Genomic DNA, 25,464 nt, shown 5'->3' with positions numbered 1-25,464 from the left:
TTATGGCCGTATAAACTTAAGTACCACTTAATCTTCGTCTGTTCACTCTAAAAAATTCCGTCGCAAATTACAGTAAAAAGTACAAAGTACTGGTATTTTACTAAGTTTAGTTAAATCAGTATTACAGAAAAAAATTACGGTGTAATATTTTACCTTTAAAATAGATTTTACAGATGATTTAGTCAAAGTACCGGTACTTTATTCCGTAATTGACAAGGACATTTTTACAGCGTAATTACCTTACGCAATGTTGTGGAATAAAATATGCTATAACAGTTATACTTTTAATGCAGTATTATGTTATTTTATTTATAATTTTTATATTATTTATAATTCCAATATATTTTAGTAATTATTTATTTATAATTTTTCCAAGAAATTTAGATTGAAAATGAGATTTCAATCATCTTAGAATTAAATAGACTGCCTAATTAAAATTAAATGATAAATATTATATCATTCTATTTTCTTTTTTCAATTTCTTTTCTTGCAACTATACAATTAATTAAATCATTACTTGCTAATTTACATTTTTGCTTTCTTAATCCCCATGCTATCAAAGCAAATGTAATAACTTGCGTTTTTAATAAATTAACAGCAATCTTCAATAATTTTTGTAATTACTCACTTTTATATAAACATTTTGAAGTAAGTAAATTAAATTATACACTTTTAAATCAATGGAAAGAAATAAACTTTTTAATCTCTGGTGGGATTTTAAATTCTCTATTGTCTACTTATTATGTATATTTATTTAAATATTTTTCTGTGTTAATTTTTCAAGCATTAGAGGAATAGGTAAACATTTTGATAGAGGGCGCTTTACGGCATTGATCAGATGCACATGTTTGAGCTTTGCTGTTACCTGCCATTCGGTAACGTGAAATCGTTTGGATATGAAGTTGGAAATTTCGAGAGGTACTTGACTATGTGCAGCGAACTAATGCTCTTAAAATGTAATCACATTGCATAAATCATGATTAGTGTTCTAGGTTTAGATAAGGATTTTATCCAACATCGTATACAGTTTGAGATGGTTTTATGAAATGTGTTTTATTTTTATTTGTTTGGTAAATTGTGAATATTCAAATGGATTATTGGATTTCTCTAATTAATGTTGGATATTGGAAACATGAGAAATATATATTAATATTTAAGAACATATTAAATGTTTAAAATTAATTATATAACTTTAGCGATATTAACTATCTTTGAACTTACGTAACGCAGGAAATATTGAAGTGACGAATAATAATTGTATTACACTTCGGAATTAAAATAGCTTCTTTAATTAAATTGGAAAATTTTTGGATATCCACTTGGATAAACGCATTCTTTGCTGTTTCTTGGATATAATTACATAACATCATCCTATAAGGTAAGATTTTGAATTATTTCACTATATCGTTAAGTAATTTGTGCTTAAAAGTAAAAAAAAATATAATTCAACAAAAGCATTTTAAATTAAAAAAGTTCATAAATAAGTACATGTTAATGTTTAAAAGCATGTTAAATGTTTAAAAATATGTTTACTAGCTTCGGCAAAAAAATTTCGCATTTGAACTTTTTTTAAAATATTAAAATTTCAATCTGGATTTTGTCTGGATAAAATAACCATACTGTATGGTAATGCCATTTTTGGTAAAAGGAAATATAATTGTGGTAGTAAAACCATAATATTCAATATTTAAACTAATCATTTGGTAATTTTTACATTCCTATAGTAATCGGAATTTCTGGTTTTCGAAATTAAAGTTCTTCTTACCACACATTTAGTAAAAATTACAAAACTAAGAAATAAATTTTACCTGATAAATTTTTTATGTCATGCTAAGGTATCATGATAAAATTACCAAATTTTATCACGTATTATTAAACCGTATTTTATTGTTACTTTTACGAAAATCATTACCAAAGTGCTTCGGTCAAAAACAACAGATCTTTTTGGTATTTCCAGAATTCTTTTTGATGTTAGAGCCAGAAATACGGAATTTTTTTTCCATATTCTAGTAATTTTGACCATATTGTTTTCTCAGTATGTGCTAAATATTTGAACAAAAATAGTTCTTAAATTGTATTGCATTGCATTCATTACTTGCTATTGTATATAGTTACATAATTTAACTCTATTAAGAAATAATTTAGGATAATTAAATTTGTTAAATAACTTCATGCTTCACAAAATATTTGAAATTATTGTAACGAACAGAATTTTTGAAATAAATCAGTAAAAAAGGAAATGTATAATTTGTAATCTGTGGAATGTCTAATTTCAGTACAATCTTGTTCCCAATGTTGTACTGATTTGAATATAGCAAAAAAAAACATTAAAAGATATCAATAATTTGATAAAAATAACTCAATTTTACTAGATCAGTTTGTTTATTTGGGCTTTTTTAGATACCCGTTTTTACATCCATCCATTGGAAATAATTACATAATATCACCATTTAAGATGAAATTTTGAGTCTATTTTTTATCATGTTCAATTAAATTGATTAAATTATAAACAAGATTTAAAAATATTCTTATTTTTACATAAAATTGGTTAACAAAATAAATATTTTTATATATAATTCAGAAACAACTTGAAATATTAAAAATATTAATTAACCGCAGGATGTCAAACAACGTTTTCCAAACATAGCTTGTGTAAGAAATTCGCTCTTAAGATTGAGTCGAAAATTTTTAACAGAAGGATACAATCAGATTCATAATGTGTATTTTATTAATTCTTTGCTACAAAAAAGTTAACTATTTCCTTACCATTACTGTTAGTTAATTACTAGTTGACTATAAAAGGTTGAAGCTTATGCTACTATCAATCACTGTAAAAAAATACTCGTCATTTGCAGTTTCCCCGTATATTTAACTTTAAAGCTGCTTTGTTGAAAAAAAGATTTTTCTATCACATTGATCCCAAACGGATTAAAACCGTAAGTGGAAATTACAGTTTTTGTCATGCAATTTAGCGTTCCGTATTAAAACTTTACATTTTCTCCAATCAATGATAATTTCCTACACTTGTTCTTGTTTTTTAGCAATTATGTTATGGTTTTATAATAATATAAATAAAACTGCATGACAAAACTGCGATTAAAATTTTTTTTCGTCCAGTACAACATGGAATCGAAATTCTCATTATTGCAATTTCCTCATAGTAGAACACTTGAAGTTGCTGTGGCTTATGGGCATAGCACTCGCCCTTGAATGAAGTGACCCAGGTTTGAATCCCAGCGATTCGAACTCGTTGGTACCTCCTACTAGTTGTTTCAAGTTCTGCAGATGTAAAATAATCACATTTAGAGAGAGTACAGATTTACTTATAAAACTTCATAGAGAAAAAAATTATTCTTATGTGATAAGCTTATTTTTTGTTTGTAATAACCTGTTTTGTTACGGTAAAAAAAAACAGTCATATAACAGATTTTCTTCGCTAATATTTACAGAAAAAAACTATTTCTTTTATGGTCGCGGGTTCGAATCCTGCTCAGGGCATGGATGTTTCTTTCTCTCTCTGTGTGTTCTATGTCCTTTCTCCTTTGTGTGTGATTGTGTGAATTTGACCCATCCTATAAACGGGTTTGTGGTTGTGTGACGTGGGTGACGCTGCTCCACCGCCGTGGCTTCGTCACAGGTGCTCACTGGGTAACGAGAAGAGAGTAGCAGTTCTGGCGTTTCTGTGGCCAATGGGACAATCCCCAAGTGCCCGCCATTAAAAAAAATCATAATTATTACTATTTTAATATGAAGTTTAAACATTTCATTGTAGTATTAAAATTTAAATGAATAAAGCATTTGCCTCATTTCAAACAATAATTTCTTTTCGCATGGCAGGAGAAGGTCTTGATTAAAAAAAACCTTTGTATTTTAATATTTGTATACAAAATATCAAGTTTTAACAATATTTCAACAACAAAAAATCACTTAGAAGCTATAAATGATACTTTTTTGTTGTTTTTTGAATCAATAAGAGGCAATCTTAAAACATATATTATTTGTCTGTATCAGTTTTCAGTGCATTTCTTTAGTCATTAGTGCACAAAAGGAATGCACCCAAAAAGTGGATTGTTTCAAGATGAATTTTTGTACGCTTATTTGATCACTGAAAAAAATATTTGAAGGAAAACTTGTATCAAATCGATATTAAACTTTAACAAACTTTCATTAAAAGTAAGGAGATTAGCAATTAATACACGTTATAGGCTTGTTGGGAATATAATTTTTGACTGTGTCAACCTTCATCTATCAACATGGAATCAAGTTAACATGTCTTATATACTAGCGATTTGGTATTTAATATTTGTAGTGGTAGTTACTCCCCTTCCAGAATTTTATCTGTGATAGAATTTGATGAACAGATTCCACTAGTTGATTCATTCTGTTTTTTTTTATTATTTTAATTTATTTATATCATTTTTGCTCATTATATTTTTTCTTCATAGCATTTAGCTCATTGTTTTTTTTTTCTTCATGTTTTTTATAGCTTTTTTTTGCTATTTTTCTTTCCTTCATTTTTATTTTTTTGTTTACAGCATTTCGCTTTCTTTTTTTCCCCTTAATGTTGCTTATTAACCGAGAGACTTTATTTACTCCACCAGATTTTTTTCTTCTTTTCCTTGAGTAATATATTTTTAAGCAAATCAACTGTTTTAAATAGTAGACCATCCACAGGTCACCATTGTGGCGATTTAATTTTTGGCTGTGTCAACCCTCATTTATCAAGACAGAATCGAGTTAACATGTCTTATATACTAGAGATTTGGTATTTAATATTTGCAGTGGTAGTTACGCCACAGGCTTTTGTTATAATTTTTTTAATTAAATAACATACATTTTAAATATAACTTAGTAGACATGTTTACATTTGTTTGCCGAGATAATTGTTTTGTATAGTTCCGAGCATAAACATGACATTTTCCATTTTTGATACATTTCAATTTGAACCGTAGTGCTGTAACGTATCAAGCTATATTAAGAAACAGTTCTTTGATAACATTTAAGGCGACAAGGGGCTTTCAAATTTTTTTTTTGAAATTATGAAGGGATTTGCTTGAAATTTTCAGAATACATTTATATTGTTAAAAACAACTTTTATACAAAATTTCAAAGAAATATTTCAAAATTTAAGAAATTAAAAAATTAAAATTTTTGAATTTTTTATGTTTTTTTATATTACTCCTCGCGTCTGAAATTTTGTCAAAATGACAAAATTCTTTTAAAATATTACATATTAGGTAATATTAAAAAAATTGTTGGGAGTACTTTTTTAATTTTTTATTATAGAAACAAATAACATTAAAAAAACAGTAAAAAACCTACATTTTTAGGAAAAAATCATCATACCTCTATAAAATATCATGTATAAAAACAATTCTATTCACTTAATTCAAAAAACTTTTCCAACAAAATGTTAATAATATTCATCAATATATAGCATTAAATTCTCAGGTCAATAGAATGAAAATTCATTACGCTGGAACAGTTTGAAATTTGTAAATTTGTCAAAAAAGACATTTTGAGAAAAATGACATTTACTACTTTTTCATTGCAAATTTTACTTCTGAACAAATATTTTTTGTTTTTAATATAAATACCTATAAATATTGTCTAATGAAATAGTTTAATAATTATATACTTTAAATTTCTTTAAAAAAATTAACAAAATATTTAACTAATTTAAAATTAATTTTAAACTAAACTAATTTTAACAGTTACCTGCATTAAAAAAAAGGTAAACAAAGGGGTGTGGTCAAAACTGAAATGGTCATAACTTCATCAATTTTGCTCTTATTCCAGAATTTTCTTTCTTTAAATGTTCAGTTAAATGCCAAGATTTCAGAAATATAAAATGTAAAATATCGATTTTTTGACAAATTTTTGCTTCTTTGAAAGTCCCTTGTCACCTTAATAATAAACATTGCAAAAAAATAAACATTTAATAATATAAAAAAATAAATAAACATTTATTTCACATCAGCATGTACAGTAACGAAATTAAAGTTCCCGTAACGAGTTAGTAACAGCTTTGCAAAAAAATATAGAATATCCCGTAATGGGTTAGTAAAAATCTCAAATTCCAAAAACTATATTCTAAAAAATCAACAACTCTCTCTTGTTCTGAAAATTGTAGATTTGTAAATGAGTGCGACGAGCTCTTTGCTTTCAATTACAGCTCTGTATTTCCATTTATGTGGTCGAGGCATGGCAATTGAAAATTGTCTCGTGTTTTTATTTTTAATTTATGTCTTTGTGTACTTAGTTTCTTTTATTCGTGCTTTTGCTAGCCAGATATTTTTTAATATTCTTATATTTTACAGTGCTTTATAACTATTATTGCCTTAAAAATTAAATTTTTATTAAAAAAAATTGTTGGGATTTGGGAATTTGTTGGGATTTGTTGGATCAGGGAACCGTAAGTTTCCCCCTCGGGGAACCTATTTGTTAGGTTCCCCGAGAAAAAAGTGGCCCACACTATCAGAATGGTGTAATATTTACGGTGTTCCTGGCTCTCCGAGAACAGAAAATAGCTCGGTAATTTTTTTGAAGCGATTTGGTAAGGATTTGAGTAAAAATAACTATACAATATGGTCTTATGATAAGTGATAAAGCTTGGAAAATTTCGGTAATTTTATTATGCTACCTTAGAACATAGTATAAATCCCAATTATTCGGTTTAATTTGCTTCTCAGTTTCGTATTTTCAGGTGTGGTAATAAGAACTATAATTTTAAAAACCAGAAGTTCTGTTGCATTAAGAAGGAAAAATTACCAATACTTAAATTCCGTATTATTCATAAATACCGTTATATTTTGGTTTTATTACGATAATTACGTTTTTTCCTTACTAAGCTGTTATTACCATACATTACGGTAAATTTTTTCTCCGTTTAGACTAAAATATTTTAGATTTTATGTTAATAGTTTTATTTTCAGTACACTGTATGACTTTTAATTATTAAATTTAATTACTAATAAAATTTTCATCCTTGATTATTTATTTTTTTCTATTAGAGAAATCGATAACTTGTTAAGAGTGAATCAAGTCCTAAATTTAAAATTAAGAAAGTGGAGTTAATTGATTTTGAGGGTAAAGCATTCAAATATCATATACAGCAAAATAAAGTATGTAACACAGAATTTAAAAGTGAAAAAAATATTTAAAAATACACCTAAACGTATAAAATATATATCGATTTTTTTTATTGAATAATGACATTTAATTTAAAAACACAATTCAGAGTATATTATGATACATTGTTGCTATATCAAATATATCGTCATTAATGTTTTTTCTGCTTTCCTTAAGCCGTTGAAACAAGAAACTAGGTTTAAAAATTCTTTGTTATATTGATTATCAATATTTAGGTTTAAAAAAGTGCTTCATTAGTAAAACAAAGTTATAGCCTTTATAGAAAAACTATTATACGTTTTGAGATCAATAATACACCCGACACTCCTTTATTAATGCATAAACTCGGAGCAAAGTTCTTCTTTTCCGTTAGAAGATTCATTAGATGGAATCGGTAAAATTTATTTCGTGACATTATAAAGTATTTGCATCAGTATAATCATGTACAGCCGCCCTTCATGTACTTTCAAATATTGAAGACGAATTCCCCTTTCTAAAAAAATAATGATAAAACTCAATAATGGATATTCGTATTTCCCATTAAAAGATTGAGAAAATAAAGAAATTAGATTGCTGAAAATGAAAATAGATTAAAGTATAATCACGTCTATCACGCAATGCATGCTGGTTATTGACTTAGAGGTAAATTATGATTATTATGTATTCAATGTTTCGAAATATTTCTCGGTAAATTTACTTAATCAATCAAACGAGTGAATTATAAAAGAAGCATTTCTTACAATACAATATACGATAAAATTATACAATTTTCTTAAAGTGTGTAGAAATTAAAGCAAATTCTCACCTGCAAATTTTAATATGATTAAATTAATTTTGGTTTCTCAAATTTAATTTAAAAATCTTAATGAAGGATGAATAGTATGGTGAACATGATAGCAATATATTATAAACACATTAAATGCCATATCTAACGCAAAGTTGGTAAATAGTTTTTATATTATATGATACTTACGTTGGCAAATTATTATATTATATTTATGTTGCAAAACTTTCAGATTTATTCGAAACTACATATTTATCAGAGTTCTTATCAATTCAAAATTTCTTGTTAATTTTTAATAAACTCTACATTGTAAACCATAAATTATAAATATTGTTTAGGTTAGTAAAATTTTACTGCTTAGATGTTTTTGAAGTTATTTTTTTAAAAAATTTTTATTAAAAAGATGTTTTGTTCTGTTAATTTAGGTTGTCAAAACCATTTGGGGCATATTCTGGTTTTTATGAGGTTCTCATTTGAGGTTGTTTTCCTAGATATGACGAGAAATTTGTTCTAATTCGTAATTTTATTTTTAATTTTGGTTAATAATTTAGAAATATTTTTATTTCATTAGTCTATTAATTTTAAATTTAGTAACTATTTCACAAGTTCAGCCTGAGGAATTAACGTTTTATTTTTATCAATACCACTTGTAAAAGGTTCTAACCCCGTACAGGTATGAATTATTTCTAACTTGGAATTTAACGGTTAATTGAATGGAGAGATTGCGGCCGTTTATTTTATTATAACTTTACATGGAAAAATAAATTCTTGCAATACTTCAGTACTTTGGTAATAAAACTTCTGGCTGAAAAAAAAACATAGCTTTGGTAAATGCAAAATAAACAGTATATAAGCTATTCATTTGGTAATTTTTCCATTCTATATGATATCAGTTTACTGGAAATACCGGTTTAAAAATTTAAACTTCTTATTACCACATCTTTAATAAAAAACAAAATTCGAAATTAAATTTAACCAAATAAATAGTTTTTATGACATGCTCTAAAGTATCACGTTATCATGCTCTAAATAACTATAACTATTCGAAAAAAGTAACTTCTCTAAATAAATCATAAAGTATGCTCTAAAGTACACGAAACTACGAAGGGAGAGATAAATAAAGTTTGGTTATCATTATATGCATCGTTTGAACGTATTCCACACGTGTATTTTTAGATACACTGTATAGTTCTTGAGATTTTTCACTGTTTTGGACACCCTAAATAATAATTGATTTTTTACCCTAATATACTTCCAAATAACAGATTTACGGTTTAAAACTATTATTAAGCATGCTTATAAAATGTAAAAATTTTAATCTACAAATTATATTTTCGCTCAAAATTAATTTCATTCTCAATTTTGAAATATCCGACAAATAAAAATATCAATAAAAAGGTATTACAAATAAACTTCAGTATTCACGCTGTATGATAGAAATTATATTTGGAAACTTACATTTCATGAGGCTCTGAAAGGTTGCATTAGTTTGAATAATTTAAGGAAATTATTCCATTTAATTAATTATGGATCAGGCCATGACATAAATCTTGCGAATACCGTGAGCTGAAATCAAATTTCTACGCTAGTCTGAAAGTTGCTGAAAAGCCTGGTTAATTAAAGAGTTACTATTTTCGATAGTAGCCACGGCGGTATTGTTTATAATTAAAATTTAAGGTAAGGAGCACAGTCGATGCGTGATCTTTCTTAGCGTTTTTAACACCTATGTAGTCACGCTTGAGGGAAAGTTTTACAATTATAAAAGGGCTGTAAGCTAAAACATAATTGTTTTCATTGTAAAATTCCATTTTTGAAAAGTTGTTGCTTATGTGAATAGAGGACACGAGATTCTCGTGAGTTGTTTTGAACAAAATATTACTTAAAAGCAAGTAAAGGAAAATTATCTTTCTTAAATTTTCTTTTTTTGTTTGCAGATTCATTTAGTCACATAATTTAAATTAGCAAAATCAACTTACGGTTACTTTTTTCAATTTTTAAAGTTTTAAAATTTAATGTGATACTTTGAACTCTAGACGAAGAAGACCACTGTTACACAACCTCGTGATCTATAACTTTAGGGCAAGTTGGTTGTTTATAAGTAAGATGGCGCATTAATATTCTGGATATTGTTGGCTAAGTTTCTCCACATAAGTTAGAATGTTAATTAGCGTGAAGTTAAATTCAACGCCATATTGCAAATCGAATTCGTTAGAATATAATTCTTTCCTGTATACATCTTTTATTTGATCTAGATTGATTGTTCGTCATAGTATTTTACACGAAACGGGATTATTTTTGTTTTGTGTACCTAGAAACTTTGTTGCAATAATTAGTTTGTTTACGTTCAACATGTCTTCGTGCCTGTTTCTGACTTGCGTAAAAAAATAAACCAAACCTTTCTCCGTAAAAGAATATAAAATGTGTCACTAAAGAGAATTCATATTTGATCGTATTGGCTTACTCGAAATATGATTGAAAGAACAGTTGCTGACATAAACAAGTGCCACGTTTCAACAATTAATCAGGATCCATGTCCCCAGTGACGTCGCTGGCAGTTATCCAATTACATTTAATACGCTTAAATTATTATTAAAAATACAAGGGTGATATTATAAAGGGGTTATACAATAACAAAGGAACTATTGAAAATTTCAGGGTATTTTTTTTTACTGGTTACATAAGTATTCGTGTTGAGAATATGAAGAAAAAAATTTGTAGTTGTATAAGGTTAATCTCAAAAGCATACTTTTTTTTAATAAATACAAAAATATGTGTATTTCTTTAAATGATAACATCATTTTAAAGATATTAGGTATATTTTAAATGTATAGGAGTATTTTCGACAAAATCTCTTTTTCAATCAAAGCATTTTCCTAGAAACTGAAAATATTTGCTGCCTATGTTATATTTAAGGGATGTTTGGTCGAATGGCAATTTCGTTTCAATGCCCTAAGAAACTATTTTCTTTTTGATAAATGAAAAAGTATATTATTTATTAATAGTTTTGTACTCCTGAGCCTCGAATCTAATCGTCTAAGCAATTAAATCTTCTTTCTGATAAATTATTCCACCAAAATATCATATCACGTGTTTCTCTGTGTAACATAGAAACGCAATATAACATAAAAACATAATCTAACATAATCACTCCGTATTACATAAAAACATTCTCGTTATTTTTTTCGTATTCTTATTGGTGAAGAATCATATCGTGGTTACTTATTTTAAGAAGGAAATGTAGTTTTCTTTGTCTATATTTCGCATGAACTAGTAAAAATAAAGGTATTCTTTATCCGTAAAATATATCTTTATTTCTTATTTAAATGTATTTAAGTGTGATATTTATTTAAATGTAATAATTATTTAATATACTTTCTTATTATTATTATCTGCTATTTCTACTGTTTTCATTAATAATCTAAATTAAAGGTTTAAAACTAAATGTAGTTTTCTTTTTTTTTTTATAAACTGATCCTATGATATTACCGATTACGCAATATTTTATGATAAACATATTTAAAACTGTATTTTCCATATAAACCGTTTTACATTTATCCAACACTAAATAAACTATAGATTTGTTTGAAGATGATAAAAAAATCCACAAATTGTGGAAATGCATTTTAGTCAGATTTGCCGCTCTCAGTCACTGTGGTTTTCCTGTTCTGCTTCTCCTTTTTGTCTCTCTCGGCTACTGTGGTTACATTTCAAATTAATTTTTTTCTTCGAGGAAATGTTTATCAGCCCTTGAACCATGTCGACTTTTATTTCCAGCTTATATATTTTCAAGCAAATGAAGTTTTTAATCAAGTATTATCTCACCGCTTCAGCATCTTGGGATATTTAAAACAGACATTAGTGAACTAGTAGCCCAGTAAATGATTAAAGTCATACGTTTTTAAGTATAGAAGTCAGAATAAAAGTTAGCATCCTTAGAGTTGTCATTAAAAAAATAAACGAATAACAGTACAAATATTAAGGTGGTTACTAGGGTGCCATGTTTTTTTTTAACTTTCATTAGGAGTGAAATGTAATACTCGGCAAATCATTGTCATTTTAAATGAACATTGCAGATATAAATTTCTATTCAAATCAAATATTTTCTGCGAGAAGTATTGCCTCAATATTGCCATAATATCAACTAAACGTATTTATTATATCTCATATTATTATACCTTATATTATTATACTATTATTATTAACATAAGCTTTACCATAGGCTATTTTATTATAACTTTATAAAATGTACATCTCAATCAATTATTTCTTTACATCTCGAATCATTCTATCGTGTAATTAAGGACAAGATTGTTCAATTTGCACGATAGAATGGCACAATTTGACACGGTATTAAAGTTTCAGCAATTTGTATCAATACAGTAGTTCAACATGGTCTAAAATATCAACATGGTATAAACTATATTATTATACTATTATTATTAACGTAAGCTATACCATAGGCTATTTTATTATAACTTTATAAAATGTACATCTCAATCAATTATTTCTTTACATCTCGAATCATAGTATCGTGTAATTAAGGACAAGATTGTTTAATTTGTACGATAGAATGGCACAATTTGACACGGTATTAAAGTTTCAGCAATTTGTATCAATACAGTAGTTCAACGTGGTCTAAAATATCAAACACTGTAATTATTGTTTATCAACAATTACAGTGCTGATAGCAATATTTATCATTGTTTTTCAACAATTACAATCAATAATTTGCGTATCTTTCTGGAAATCATAAATGTTAACAAATGATCAATTGCTTTTTTTAAAAGTCACAGAAAACTTAAACAGCAACTTAGGTGAATTTCTTGTTTGGCTAAACGAAGGGACAATTTTGTCAGCCAAAACCACTTTACCCACCTTTTCCAATAGAGCTATGCAGTTATTATTGTTAGCATCTATTTTTTTCATTATTTCGGAACCAATTAGAAGCATTCGTGATAATGTTTGTTTCGCTCACTTACTTTTCAGCTAGTATACATAATAAAAATCAAGATATTATCATTTAAGGATTTTTTAAATGTAGAATCTATTAGGAAAAGCAGTGTTTCTTCAATTCTTTTGTAATTTAGCATAACATGTTTTACACGAATAAAAGCCTGTTCTGGTAATATAAATACGGAACAGTTACTTAAATTAAGTGTTTTTAAAGGAAATATTTTAGAAATAGCTTTTTGATTTTTTTTTAAAAAGCACTGATTTTTTTCTATGCATTCTAATTTTAACAGCAGTAATGCTTTAGTAAAATATGCAACTCGTAATGCTTTAACAAAAAATTTTGTAAATTGAACTTCTCAAACTGATTAAAAATTATTTGAAGGTCAAGAATTTTACTGAGCATGACTTTTTTTGTCGACTTAGTATATCATTTCACATTTAGTTAAGTTAATAAAATCCGTTTCTTTTTATATCCATACACGGCTAGAATTTTCCTTCTAACATTATGGTAAATTAGCCGGCAGCAGTCTATTAACCCGATTGACCATAGAGTTTGCGGTAAAGAACATTTTTTACTGTTTACAACTAGTATGATTATAAGACCATAAATACAAAAATATACGGTATTTTTAACCATTTACAACTGGCATGGTTTCAAAACCGTAAAAAAAGTTTAACTGGACGTAGGAACTAGGCCTTTCCTTAATGGACATTGGAAAGTGCAGGATATTGGACACTCTTAATATGTTGAAGAGATTGGAGGAAATATTAGATCATCATGGCTGGGACTTGAACCCCAGTACTGTCGGCCATGAGAGTAACAGATCAGCCTTTTTAGCCATAATATGTACGCAGTTGCAAAAAACTGAGTGACTTCATTATGTGGGCTTAATTGGTGTGATAAGATTCTGGTTATTTCACCGCATTAGGTGAATGCAGTTAATAAACGGTTTTTCTCATAGTTAAAAGTTTGATTACCATCTTATTTATGGTTATTTGGCTGTTTTGTTTGAATATGGTAAAAGAAAAAAACAATTAAGTGAATCGTTATTTACCAATTTTTCCGAACAATTTTCAATGGTGTACTTGTTGAAGTTAATAATGATGTGGAATTTACGAGCCCATGTTTTTTCTACTCTCTTTACCTTCTGAAATTGATTTACAAGTTAAGTGTAAAGTTGCGGTAAGAAAATATCACCGATAAAAGCAATAAAACCTATTTCGTTGATTTTCCATGCATTTCTATTTTTTGAAGATAATACTAAACTTGAGACGAAAACGAAACACGATTTTGATTATCATAGGTAAGTGCACTAGAGTTGTACAATGAGCTATAGGCGACGGTCTGGGAGACATACCTGAGGATGATCGGAAGACATGTCATCTCAATTTTGAACCTCTGAAGAGGGGGGGGGCTCCTCTGCTTTGGTAATCCAACGACCTGAGAGCGAAGTCGAGAACTTTACAGTAGAATAGTTTAACGAGGACCGATACCACACAGCCTTGGTCCCTATGAGGGCTGATCAAAGTGGTCACCCACCCGCTTCCGGACCGCAGCCAGTGATGCTAGACTTTGGGTTTCTACTGAAAACTGTGGATATTACGCAATATGCCGGATATTACGACATAGATAAGTCGTAATATCCGCTTAAAAACTCCCAAATGTTTCGCTGTGATAAGATTTGATGATTCTATGTATTTATTAGGTCATTTTAAATTTGAGTAAAAAGTGTTTTAACAAAATTCTACAGTTTTTATAAGTCACTTAACTGCTAAACTTATTGCAATTTCAAAAAATATTGAAATTCTCATTCCTTTTCTAACAAATTTAGTTGCATTGGGCAGTCTGCATTATACATACCAATTTTGAGGGAAAAAATAAACACAATATCATTAATACATACAGTAATTGACTGTTCAAAACATACTTAAAACTGTTAAATACGTATAATATGTTATCTATATATATATTTCTCTTACACGGCGACAAAAAAAGCCTCATTACAACTCCCCGAATGGCAACGCTAGTAAATCGACCAATGATTGCCGCTAAAAATGTCACATGCCAAATCTAGCTGAGATGGCTCAACATATATCGTTTTTAAAAACGGAAACTGAAATAACCAGAGAAAGCATAAGCTAGGCAGAAGTGAGTAGTCTTTGTCGATAGATCTCTATTTTAGTATTTTGTTTAGCTTTTTTCACGAATTTATATATTACGAATTTATTTGACGATTGATGATTTATATCACGAATTCATTTGTTTTACTAGAATTTATTTGTTTATGCAGGTTTTTCCATTGCAATTCACTTATTTCAATTTTTAATAGACTTAATTATAGCCAAAATTTTAACCTTTTTAAAGAGATATCAGTTTTAGAAATTTTGTCTTAAGGTTTTATACTATAGCACATTTCTAATAGGTTTAACGAATTACATGTCATTTATTTGAATTCAAATTTATTTTAATGTCTTAGTATTTAAAGATGTAAAGACTAAAAAGATGTAATTTTTTTTAAAAAAAAAAAAGTTGTTATTTGGATTAGAATGATTGTTTTGAATTCTTAGAATTTTATGCATTTGGAATATATCTGTCGTTCCTAACCGGATTGACTGTGTTTGTGAGAGGCATCTTGTCTATTGATTGATAACGTTTAAAAACAGGCAAAACAAAACATTTATTTTAAATAAAAAAAACAACAAAAAAACAAAACAAAACACAGCGTTCCAAAGATATTTCAAAAAACCAATTCAACGATATTTTCAGTTCTCTCTTTTTTCTCTTGCCATACTCAGAGTAACCTACATATTCTGAATACTTTTGGTGGCGCCAACTAATTGGAGTTAGTGTTTGCCGCAACATTCTCCCCACTTGAGTTTTATGTAGGAGAAAACTCAACACAATAAATTACAAAAAAAATACTAAAATTATGGCAGACATACAATTGTTATGTTATAAAATTTAAAGAATTTTAAAAGATACAAATCTGTATTTAACGTCCAAAAATGTTCATAGTTATTTAATGTTCACTGGCATCTTCAGTTACCTCTAAGGGATATAGTCTTTGAATAGGTCTTAGTAAAGTCCCTTTGTCCGTTTTCAATTTGACTAGTCTTACTCGTCCATCTTTTCCAGGGAACAGCTCAATAACTTTTCCTAACGGCCAGAAAATTCGTTTTCTGTCTTCTCTGCCAATCAGGACGATGTCTCCAATATTTATTTGGTCAAGTCTCTTGGAAACAGATGAACGCAAGAAACCTAAATATTCGATCCTGAATCTTTCTTTTAGTCTTTCTCTCAATCTTTGAACATATCTGTATCTCTTGTCTAAATTAGTTTTGTCAATTTTGTCTAAGTCGGCTACGTCGTTAGTAGGGAGGTCTTGAAGGAATGAAGATGGTGTTAAAGCTCTCAAATCTGGTTCTTCAGACACATAAGTCAAAGGTCTATTGTTCATGATCGACTCACATTCACAAACAAGAGTTGAGAGTTCTTCATGAGTCAGAGATGACCGTCCCAAGTTTTTTCTTAAGAGGTCTTTGAGAATTCCGATTAATCTTTCCCAGAATCCTCCCCACCATGGGGCGGATGGTGGATTGAATTTCCATTGGATTTGGGAAACTTCAAATTCTTTCATGATTTTGTTCCAATCAAGGCGCTTTAAGGAGGCGTTGAGGCCAGTGAAATTGGTACCATTGTCTGAGTATAGTGTAGCTACTCTACCTCTTCTAGCAATAAAACGCCGTAATGCTTGAACAAAAGCGTTTGTGCTAAGAGAAGGTATCAGCTCTAAGTGAACAGTTCTATATACAGCACAGGAGAAAAGGACGATCCAAACCTTCTCATTAGTCTTGGTCATCAAAGGTCCGGCCAGATCGACACCGGACACTTCGAATACAGCCGATAATCTAGTTCGATCAGGAGGCAGAGGTGGAAATGGTACTTCAAGATTTTTAACCTTTTGTCTCTTGCAGGTGACACATCCTCTAATAACGGAGCGAACAGTTCTTCTACCTTTTATAATCCAAAATCTCTCTCTCAGGATTGTTAGAAGAATGGACGTTCCTGCATGTTTATTCAACAGGTGTTCTTGTTCAATAAGTCGGGTGACAACAAGATGCTTTGACGGAAGAATCAAAGGCGCAATGAATTCAAGGGTTTCATCTTCATTCAAAAGTCTAGACTGTAATCGAAGTATCTCCTCATGATCTGAAAACACTTGAAAGTTTTTCAAAGATTTTTTACCTTCTTCGTCATTGAAGCACTCTTTTTGTACTGACCGCAGAAGAGTCTTTTGTACATTTCTTATTTCTTCTTGCGTTAAATCAACATTCTTTCTTAAATCTTTATCTTTTGGTTGGAAGCGTAACAACCATGCTACAACTCTGATTATCTTAGAAAACTTCGAAATTCTGGATGCTAAAGTAGTTGCAATGGATTCCGAGTCTACATTGATAGCCGAAACAACAGTCTTTCGTTTTTCAAAAAATAAATTATCGCATCAAGACTGGATAGTTTTTGTTCGCTTTCTAAATTTTTTCTTTGGCGTTCAAATGAGCGTAACACATTTAATGGTAATGAACTTTCAACAAGGGGATACAAAATTACACCACACATCTCAGATGTAACTCCTAGTGAGTTTAATGCTCTCAATTGAGTTGACAGTTTATTGTATAAACAGCTTAAAGAATCATTCTTATTCTTATTCGCATTATTTAATACGAGTTTCAGGAGTTCTCTAACATAAAAATCTATCAATAGATCTTTTCGGCCATACCTTTCGGTTAAACTTTCAACAGCTAAAGGATAATTTTCATCTGTTACAGGAAAAGATTCCACAATTTCCCTAGCTTCCGATTTCAGCTTCGTCGACTGAATTAAATAATGAAATTTATCAGCTTTCGTCAAATTAACATTTTCATGAATATTTTTAAATTGGTTCCAAAACGTTAACCAATCTTTCAAGTCTCCACCGAATTTATATAATTCAACTTCGGGGAGCCGTTGACATAAAGCTTTCGGAGATTTAGTGTTCGGTAATTCGCCGTTATTTTCGGAAGTAACAATTTCGTTTTCATACGAGTTCTTTTTCAAATTATCTAAGGAACGTTTAGCTTTTAATTGAATTCTCAAAGCTTTTTCTCTGTATTCTTCAACGGAATTATATTCAGTTTTGAATTCTTTTTCATCTTGCAAACTATCTAAATAACTATTATGAGTTATTTCCAAAATGTCTACCTTTTGTTTAAATAAACAAAGATCCGTTTCAATTTCGTCATACGTCACACTATCGCCAATTAATAAATTTTCTAGTTTCTTGTAGGCCTTAGTAAATGAAGCTCTTTGAGCAGTTTTATTTCTTTTTATTATTTCCATTTTTACTATCTTAATATCAAATTCTTAGCTTCTAAAACTATCGATTCTAAGCACATATAAATTACCGTTCTGGTATCAAATATTCAAATAAAAAATATATATATATTTCAAATCTTCAAAAGTATTCAAATTGTCAAATATTTAATCTTCAAAATGGAAATTAATAAATCTTCGCCTACCTTTCTTACCAATCCTTAAGACAAAGCCGCCCACCCGGGGGCGCCAGAAATGTCGTTCCTAACCGGATTGACTGTGTTTGTGAGAGGCATCTTGTCTATTGATTGATAACGTTTAAAAACAGGCAAAACAAAACATTTATTTTAAATAAAAAAAACAACAAAAAAACAAAACAAAACACAGCGTTCCAAAGATATTTCAAAAAACCAATTCAACGATATTTTCAGTTCTCTCTTTTTTCTCTTGCCATACTCAGAGTAACCTACATATTCTGAATACTTTTGGTGGCGCCAACTAATTGGAGTTAGTGTTTGCCGCAACAATATCTAAGTTAGTAGCGAGCGAAGCGAGCTTGGTTCACGAAGCAAACAATACAAGATTGCGTAGCAATTTTTAGGGGTTGGCGAGCGTCAGCGAGCAGGGGGCACAGCCCACTAGTTCTTATTAATACATAAAACTGTTAACACTATTAACATACGAAATTATTATTCACCAAATTTTACCATCATTCAAATAACTTGAAAATTTCATTTTTTGTGCATTTCTGCTTTTTTCTTCTTCTTTTTTTTTTTTTTTTTTTTTGAACATAATACTAAACTTGAAAAGGAAAAAGTAAAACGATTCTGATTGTTATAGATAAGTCGTAATATATATCCGCTTAGGAACTCCAAGTGTTTTTCTCTGATAAGATTTCATGATGATACTTATTTTTCTAAGTCGTTCGAAATTTGAGAAAAAAAACCATTAACAAAACCCTACAGCTTTTTTAAGTCCCTAAACTACTAAACTGATTGAAACTTCAAGAAATTTCGTATTCTGAAAATTGAAATGATCATTTCCTTTTCGCTAAAGTCAGTTTTATAGGATTGTCTGGAATGCACTTTCCAATTTTAAGAGAACATATAATTATAATGCCCTAAACTTTTTGTCGCAGAATTTTTATTAAGGACATGTTTCATATATTTTTCTATTATTTTGTATTAATTTAAGTCAAAATAAGTGAATAATATTATATTTAGCATTTTAATAATTTATGGTAGATAAATTCAGCCTTAAACACCGATGTTTTTATCCACCTTAGAAATAAAATCCTACAAGCGCGGTTCAATTCCAAACAATAATTTGTCGAATTTACACTTATTTGCAGTTATATGGATCTAAGAAAAACAGTTATTCATCATTCAAATTTCTTTAATATACAAAATCAGTCATTAGTAAAATTATAAATCTAAATTAAAACAAATTCCAACTAATTTTTTTTGTATTTCATATTTCAGTACAATAGTAATTTTGGTAATGTAACTGTATTTTTTAGTAACAATTAGACTTTTTTTGTCATTTAAAAATACAAAAATACATTTTTATTTGTAATTAAGGACTCAGAAGGAAATATATAAAAGGGTCATTGGTGTTCCATCTGTCTCAAAGAGTTAACAATACAATATTAACCGTTTAAAGCATGCTTAAAATTGTTTATATATTAAGTTATTCGTATTAATACATTAAACTACTAATGCAAATATAATACAAAATTACCATTTTCCAAATTTTTTCTTCATTCACACAACTTGACAATTTTTTTTTTTTTATATTCTTTTTTCAGTAACATTTTTAAAAGATTTTTTTATCTCATGTAAGAATTAAAAAATTTTTTCAGTTAAAGAAATTTTTTATTAATTGAATAATTTTATGCATAAGTATGAAGGATTTGGAAAATATAAGGGTTATGACAAAACTTCCTTATCAAGCCCTAACATCTTTTGTCAACACATAATGCCTTGCATTTTCCTGATGAATCATGTATCCATTAAATCATTTCTAATAAATCTTTCTTTCATTTCCAATAATCAATCTTTTATTCCTAGAATTGAGGACAATACCTTTTCAGATTTATGTTCTTTGTTTATTTATTTTTATTTTTTTAATGGAATTAAGCCCTATTATCAATTCTTAGATTTTTATTTTTTGAATAGATTTTTAAAGCAACTTAAAAATGTCAGATGCCAATTTTTGTGTAAATATTTTTTAAATGTGTCAAGTAACACGCAACGTCTTGCCCTTTTCTGATATAAATCATGTATCCATCAAATTGTTTTTTATTGACGACATCCAAACCTTTAACTGGGGACAATACCTTTGAGATTTCTGTTATTTTCATACCTTGTTTTATTTCTTTTTAATGGCATAAGGTTTCGCATTATTTCATAGATTTTTAGTTCTTTGAATAACTTTCGAAAATTGTGTTAAAATGAACGATACCCACTTTTTTGTGATTATTTTTCTTGCCTTGCGCTTACGTCTACGTTTTAAATTTAAAAAAAATCGATTTCACAGCGGCAATTCGACTGATTTCCCACAAAGTTTTGAATTTTGCCATTTGAAATAGCATTTTTTAAAATTATGTAAAATATTGCCCACCTTACAATTCGAACTTTTTTCTATAGTTATTTAATAAATAATAAATATTTTTTAAAAGTCATATTTTGCATGGAATTATCTTTGGATTTAAGGATTGGATTTTTGGATTTTTAAAAAAATTCTTTCTTATAATTTTAACTATTTCTCGAGATATGCTGAAATAGGAACAATGAAAAATAAGCATTAAGGGGTACAGACTTTGGATTGCTCCCCTACCCAAAGTATTGAGACCATATTTCCCGAATTGCGACTACTGTCATATTTCGGGGATCAAAAATCCAGATTCGTCAAAAAAGGTATGTTTATTCAGAGAAGGTACGTTTCTATGTGTGATATCGTAACTTAAAATATCGTCTGAATTAATTAATTAGCGTATTTGGGATTACGCCCCCCCCCCAGAACCATTAAGATTGAGTCCTAAAGCATGAGGATCTTATCATTAAATCCAAAGTTATTTAGGGTGGTTCATGAAGATTTTGCCCTCTAGCATCCCCCATGGACAGGTATATAGACTTTAAGAATTTAGATATTTCAGTTTATTGATACTTTAAATTTGCTCTTGAAGTAAATTACTCTAGAAACACTGCAACAGCGTTTTCAATGCTAATGATATACAGCATTTTGAATAAAGGCCCTAAAATTTAATTTCAGTGCACTAAAATTATTGACTGCATGGAGCTTAGATATTTTGACGTGTTAATTTGCTTCATGCTCCATTGAGACATGTTTAGAATGTTTTATTGTTACCACCGGGGTAATTACTTTTAAAAAAAAAAACGTAAGTGTAACGTTTCGAAAGGGATTACAACAATTTTGAGAGTTTTAATGGTTCGTAAAATAAATAGAAAGTTTTGGTGTGTAAGAAACTAATTAGAGAAATAATTTTAGAAATATGTTTCTGAAATAATTCTGTCAAATACGTATCCGAAATATCATTGCAAAGTTCAATTAAAAGTTTCTGAAAAATATTCTTATGTTGATAGTTTGATTGGTAAATAAAATAAATACTTTTCAGTGGTTGCTTAGAAATTTTCATGTGTTGTATTTCAATGAACATGTTTTGAACTCATTAAAAGTAAATGGTACGACTTCGAATAAAATAGTTAAATTATTTATGAATATTGTCGAAATATATAACACTCTTTTATTTACATAAAGCCATTATTTACATGAAGCTACTGATAATAGTCTTTTGTTGTTGTTGTTGTCGTATGCTTGCTTAGGCAGTGGAGTGCGATTGTTCCTGTTCTTCAGTGGCGCCATCTATGGCCAGGAATTCGACTTCTGCCAAGCCATTCACACAACCACAACCCGCTTATAAGGCGGGTCACATTCACACACAAAAGAGAAAGGACATAGGACACACAGAGAGAGAAAGAAACATCCATGCCTTGCCCAGGATTCGAACCCATGACCTTTCTGATGTAAGGACAGTTCCCTGCCCTCTACACAGGCCGGTCTGCAATAGTCTTTTATTTCCTATATATTACATTTATTTTTAATCAAATTTAAGCATCGTAGCCAACAGTAGTTACTACTCGGTTATATTATTATATGAATTAATCAAGTAACAAATTATTTCCTGTTATTGAGCAACCATAGGAACCATCTTTTTTCACTTGAGATTCTACTATTTGTCTAACTAAAGAGCACCCCTGTTAAACTAAAAGCAAAGGAAGTTTAATTAATCCCAGTGGGTGACTATTGAATAACATGTAAGTACAAAAATAAATATGTACTGAATACGCAAATGTCTTAGATTATTTTGTCTTATAAGGGTAAGTGATACAAAAATCTGTACAATTTCGAGACTTTAATATTACTGGAAAGTAATTGTATTTTTTGCCTTCAATTGATGAAAATTTATTGTTTTTTATTTGAATTAGAACGCGTGATGTATTTTTTTTAGATTGAACTTCGAGCTATTTTAGAATATTAAATTTTTTCTCTCCGTATTTTTTCTTTAATATAAAAATAATATGTTTCAAAATTCAAAAAATATAGAATGGAATTAGGAATGCGCATTGCGCAAAAACGGAACAACCTTGAATAACTTTTGATCCAATTATCGGATCTTCACGTTCTAGGATTCAATCTTAATGGTTCAAGGGGATGATCTTAAATATGCTAATTATTTTGTGCAGACGATAAGTTACAAAATAATACACAGAAACGTATTTTATATGAATAAACATACTTTTTTTTTTAACCAATGTGGATTTCTGACCTCCAGAATATGAGATTAGCCGCAATCTGGGAAATATTGTCGCCATAGTTTGGTCAGGAGAGCTCTCCAAAGTTTGGATCCCTTAATGTTAATTTTATTTTTTGCTTATGTCTCTATATCTCGAGAACTTTTATGCAAATTGAAAACACACAATTTTAAAATTCTTTTTTCCAAGGATAATTCCATGCAAAAAATAACTTTTAATAAAGATCTATAATATTTTTTAATTTTATTTAATAATGGTTGAAAAACTTTTATAATAACCACATAATTTTGTATAATTTTTAGTGGCAAAATACAAAATGTAAGCAAAATTGGTTGAATACTTCCTGAGAAATTTTTAGATATTTACGATTTGATTTCCCAGGAATTATTCGGACCAATTTTGCTCAAATTTTGTGTTTTGCCATGTAAAATTAAATGTTTTAAAATGATGCAGAAAATTGTAAACTTTACAAATCAAAAATTTTTCAACCAATAATAAGTAAAGTAGTAAGAAATAAATATGTACTAAAAGTTTTTTTTTTTGCTGGGAATTATCTTTGGAGAAAAGATTTTTATAATTATGTTCAAAAATCTTTAACATGAAAAGTTCTCGAGATATAGCGAAATGAGCAAAAGATAAAATGAACATTAAGGGATCTAAACTTCTCAGCTCTCGCATGACCAAACTATTGGAATCATATTTCCCAGATTGTGGTTGCCCCCCCCCCATATGTTAGGGGTCAGAAATCTGAATCCGTCGAATAAAAGGTATGTTTATTCAGAGAAAGTATGTTTTTGTGTCTGATTTTATAACTTAAAATATCGTCTGCTCTAATCAATTAACATATTTGAGGATACCCTCTCGATTTAGATTTAATTTTTTCGAGGAAATTGTTTAAAAAAAATGGTAATATTTTATTTTGATTTTCTGAATTTTCAATTTTTCTTAACTCTAATGGCAAAAAAGCCTGAAAAGGGATAGATAAAGAATTATATATATATATATTTCAAAATAATAAAAAAGTATCTTTATATTGAAGGATAATGTTTTTAATTTTACCAAAATATTAGAAAATGCATTATTTTTACAAATATTTTAATTTCAAATTTTTTCCAAAAATTCTCAGCCAAGTTTTTAAAACTCGAAAAATAGAAATTTTTCGAGTTTTAAAAACTTTATTTTGATTTTCTAAATTTTTAATTTTTTTTTAACTCTAATGGGAAAAAATGCTGCAGGGAGATTTAAGCAAAGGCATTTTTATTCCAAATAAAATTAAAGAATCTTTATATGAATGGACAATGTTTTCAATTTTACTAAGAGAACAATAAAATACAAATTTTTTTAAATAATTTAGCTTTAATTTTTTTTTCAAAATGTTTTAGCAAATTTTTTGTAGCATTTATAGCAAGACAAAAAATTCGAAACAATACTCATACTTTAAATTTGTTCAAAAATGTGCAATGGCTTGTGTAAATGTGTAATTTAATGTGTAATTTAATTGTATTTTCTGAATAAATAGCTCATGAACTATTTAATGGACTTAAGATCTTTTTCATAACTTACAACTTGTAGAGTATGCTGATAAACATTGTAGGTATTAAAAATATGCAGGGAATACACACATATCTAGAAGTTTTAATAAGTTGATTTATTTATTTTGATACAAGAAAAAGTATTTTTCCAAGTACTTCTTTTCATTGTATTTTACTTTTAAGCTGCGAGTTCTACGTTTAAATCAACTTAAAAGAGATATTTCGAAAACTAATGAGCAAAACGAAATTTTTTGGAGATAATTAAATTGTGCCTAAATATTTATCTATATGAAGATGCTCATTCTTAACAGCAATTAACAGTTTTTATAAACTTTGCAGTCATTTACACTAATGACATTCAAGCTTAAAAATGTCTGCAGATTACTTCTTAGAACTGAAGCGAAAAATATTTTAATCTGATTGATTCAGCATCGCTTATTTGAAGACGCAATAATTAATAGATTTTAAAAAAGCATTAATTTTATTACAATTAGAGTTTTGAGCATTTTATAAATATTGAATGCTCTTTGAAATAAGTTTTTTTCAAAAAATACTGCATAAAGATAAATTTAATTAATAAAGTTACAGAGTTATTGTTATCTTTTTTGAAGGAAATTTGAGTATTCCGATAATTATTTTAAATTTTATTTTTCACATTTAAATTGAAAGATTTCAAAGGAAAATAAATATTTTTTTACCCCGTGCTTCAAACTAATTACTGAGTAAAGAAAATTTATAAATTGTTATAAATTTAAAATATTTTTGTAATTGCTCAGATTTGTTATAAAACGTGGCGATTGCATTTTATGAATAAAAATAACTGGTTTATATCATATACATATTTGAATGGCTTTTAAAGCTAAATTTAAAAAAACTTAA

The 25,464-nt window shown here is 28.4% G+C and overlaps 1 protein-coding gene across 2 annotated transcripts in view; it reads left to right on the top strand.

The window, feature by feature from the left end:
- Positions 1-829: 829 nt before the first annotated feature.
- The window catches only part of Epac (Exchange protein directly activated by cAMP), a 265,367-nt gene continuing 240,732 nt past the window's right edge, over positions 830-25,464 (top strand). Inside the window, exon 1 of one of the 2 annotated variants that reach the window (XM_071177747.2) lies at positions 830-1,378. The gene's annotated coding sequence lies outside the window, so the exon portion shown is untranslated. The remainder of the gene's footprint in view (positions 1,379-25,464) is intronic. The other variant, XM_071177748.2, reaches the window with a different exon arrangement.

Source organism: Parasteatoda tepidariorum, chromosome 2, assembly GCF_982258835.1.
Source record: "Parasteatoda tepidariorum strain Cologne lab strain chromosome 2, Ptep-v5.0, whole genome shotgun sequence".
Taxonomy (NCBI): domain Eukaryota; kingdom Metazoa; phylum Arthropoda; class Arachnida; order Araneae; family Theridiidae; genus Parasteatoda; species Parasteatoda tepidariorum.
Note: the sequence above shows the minus strand (reverse complement) of the source record. Positions and strands in the feature narration are given on the sequence as shown.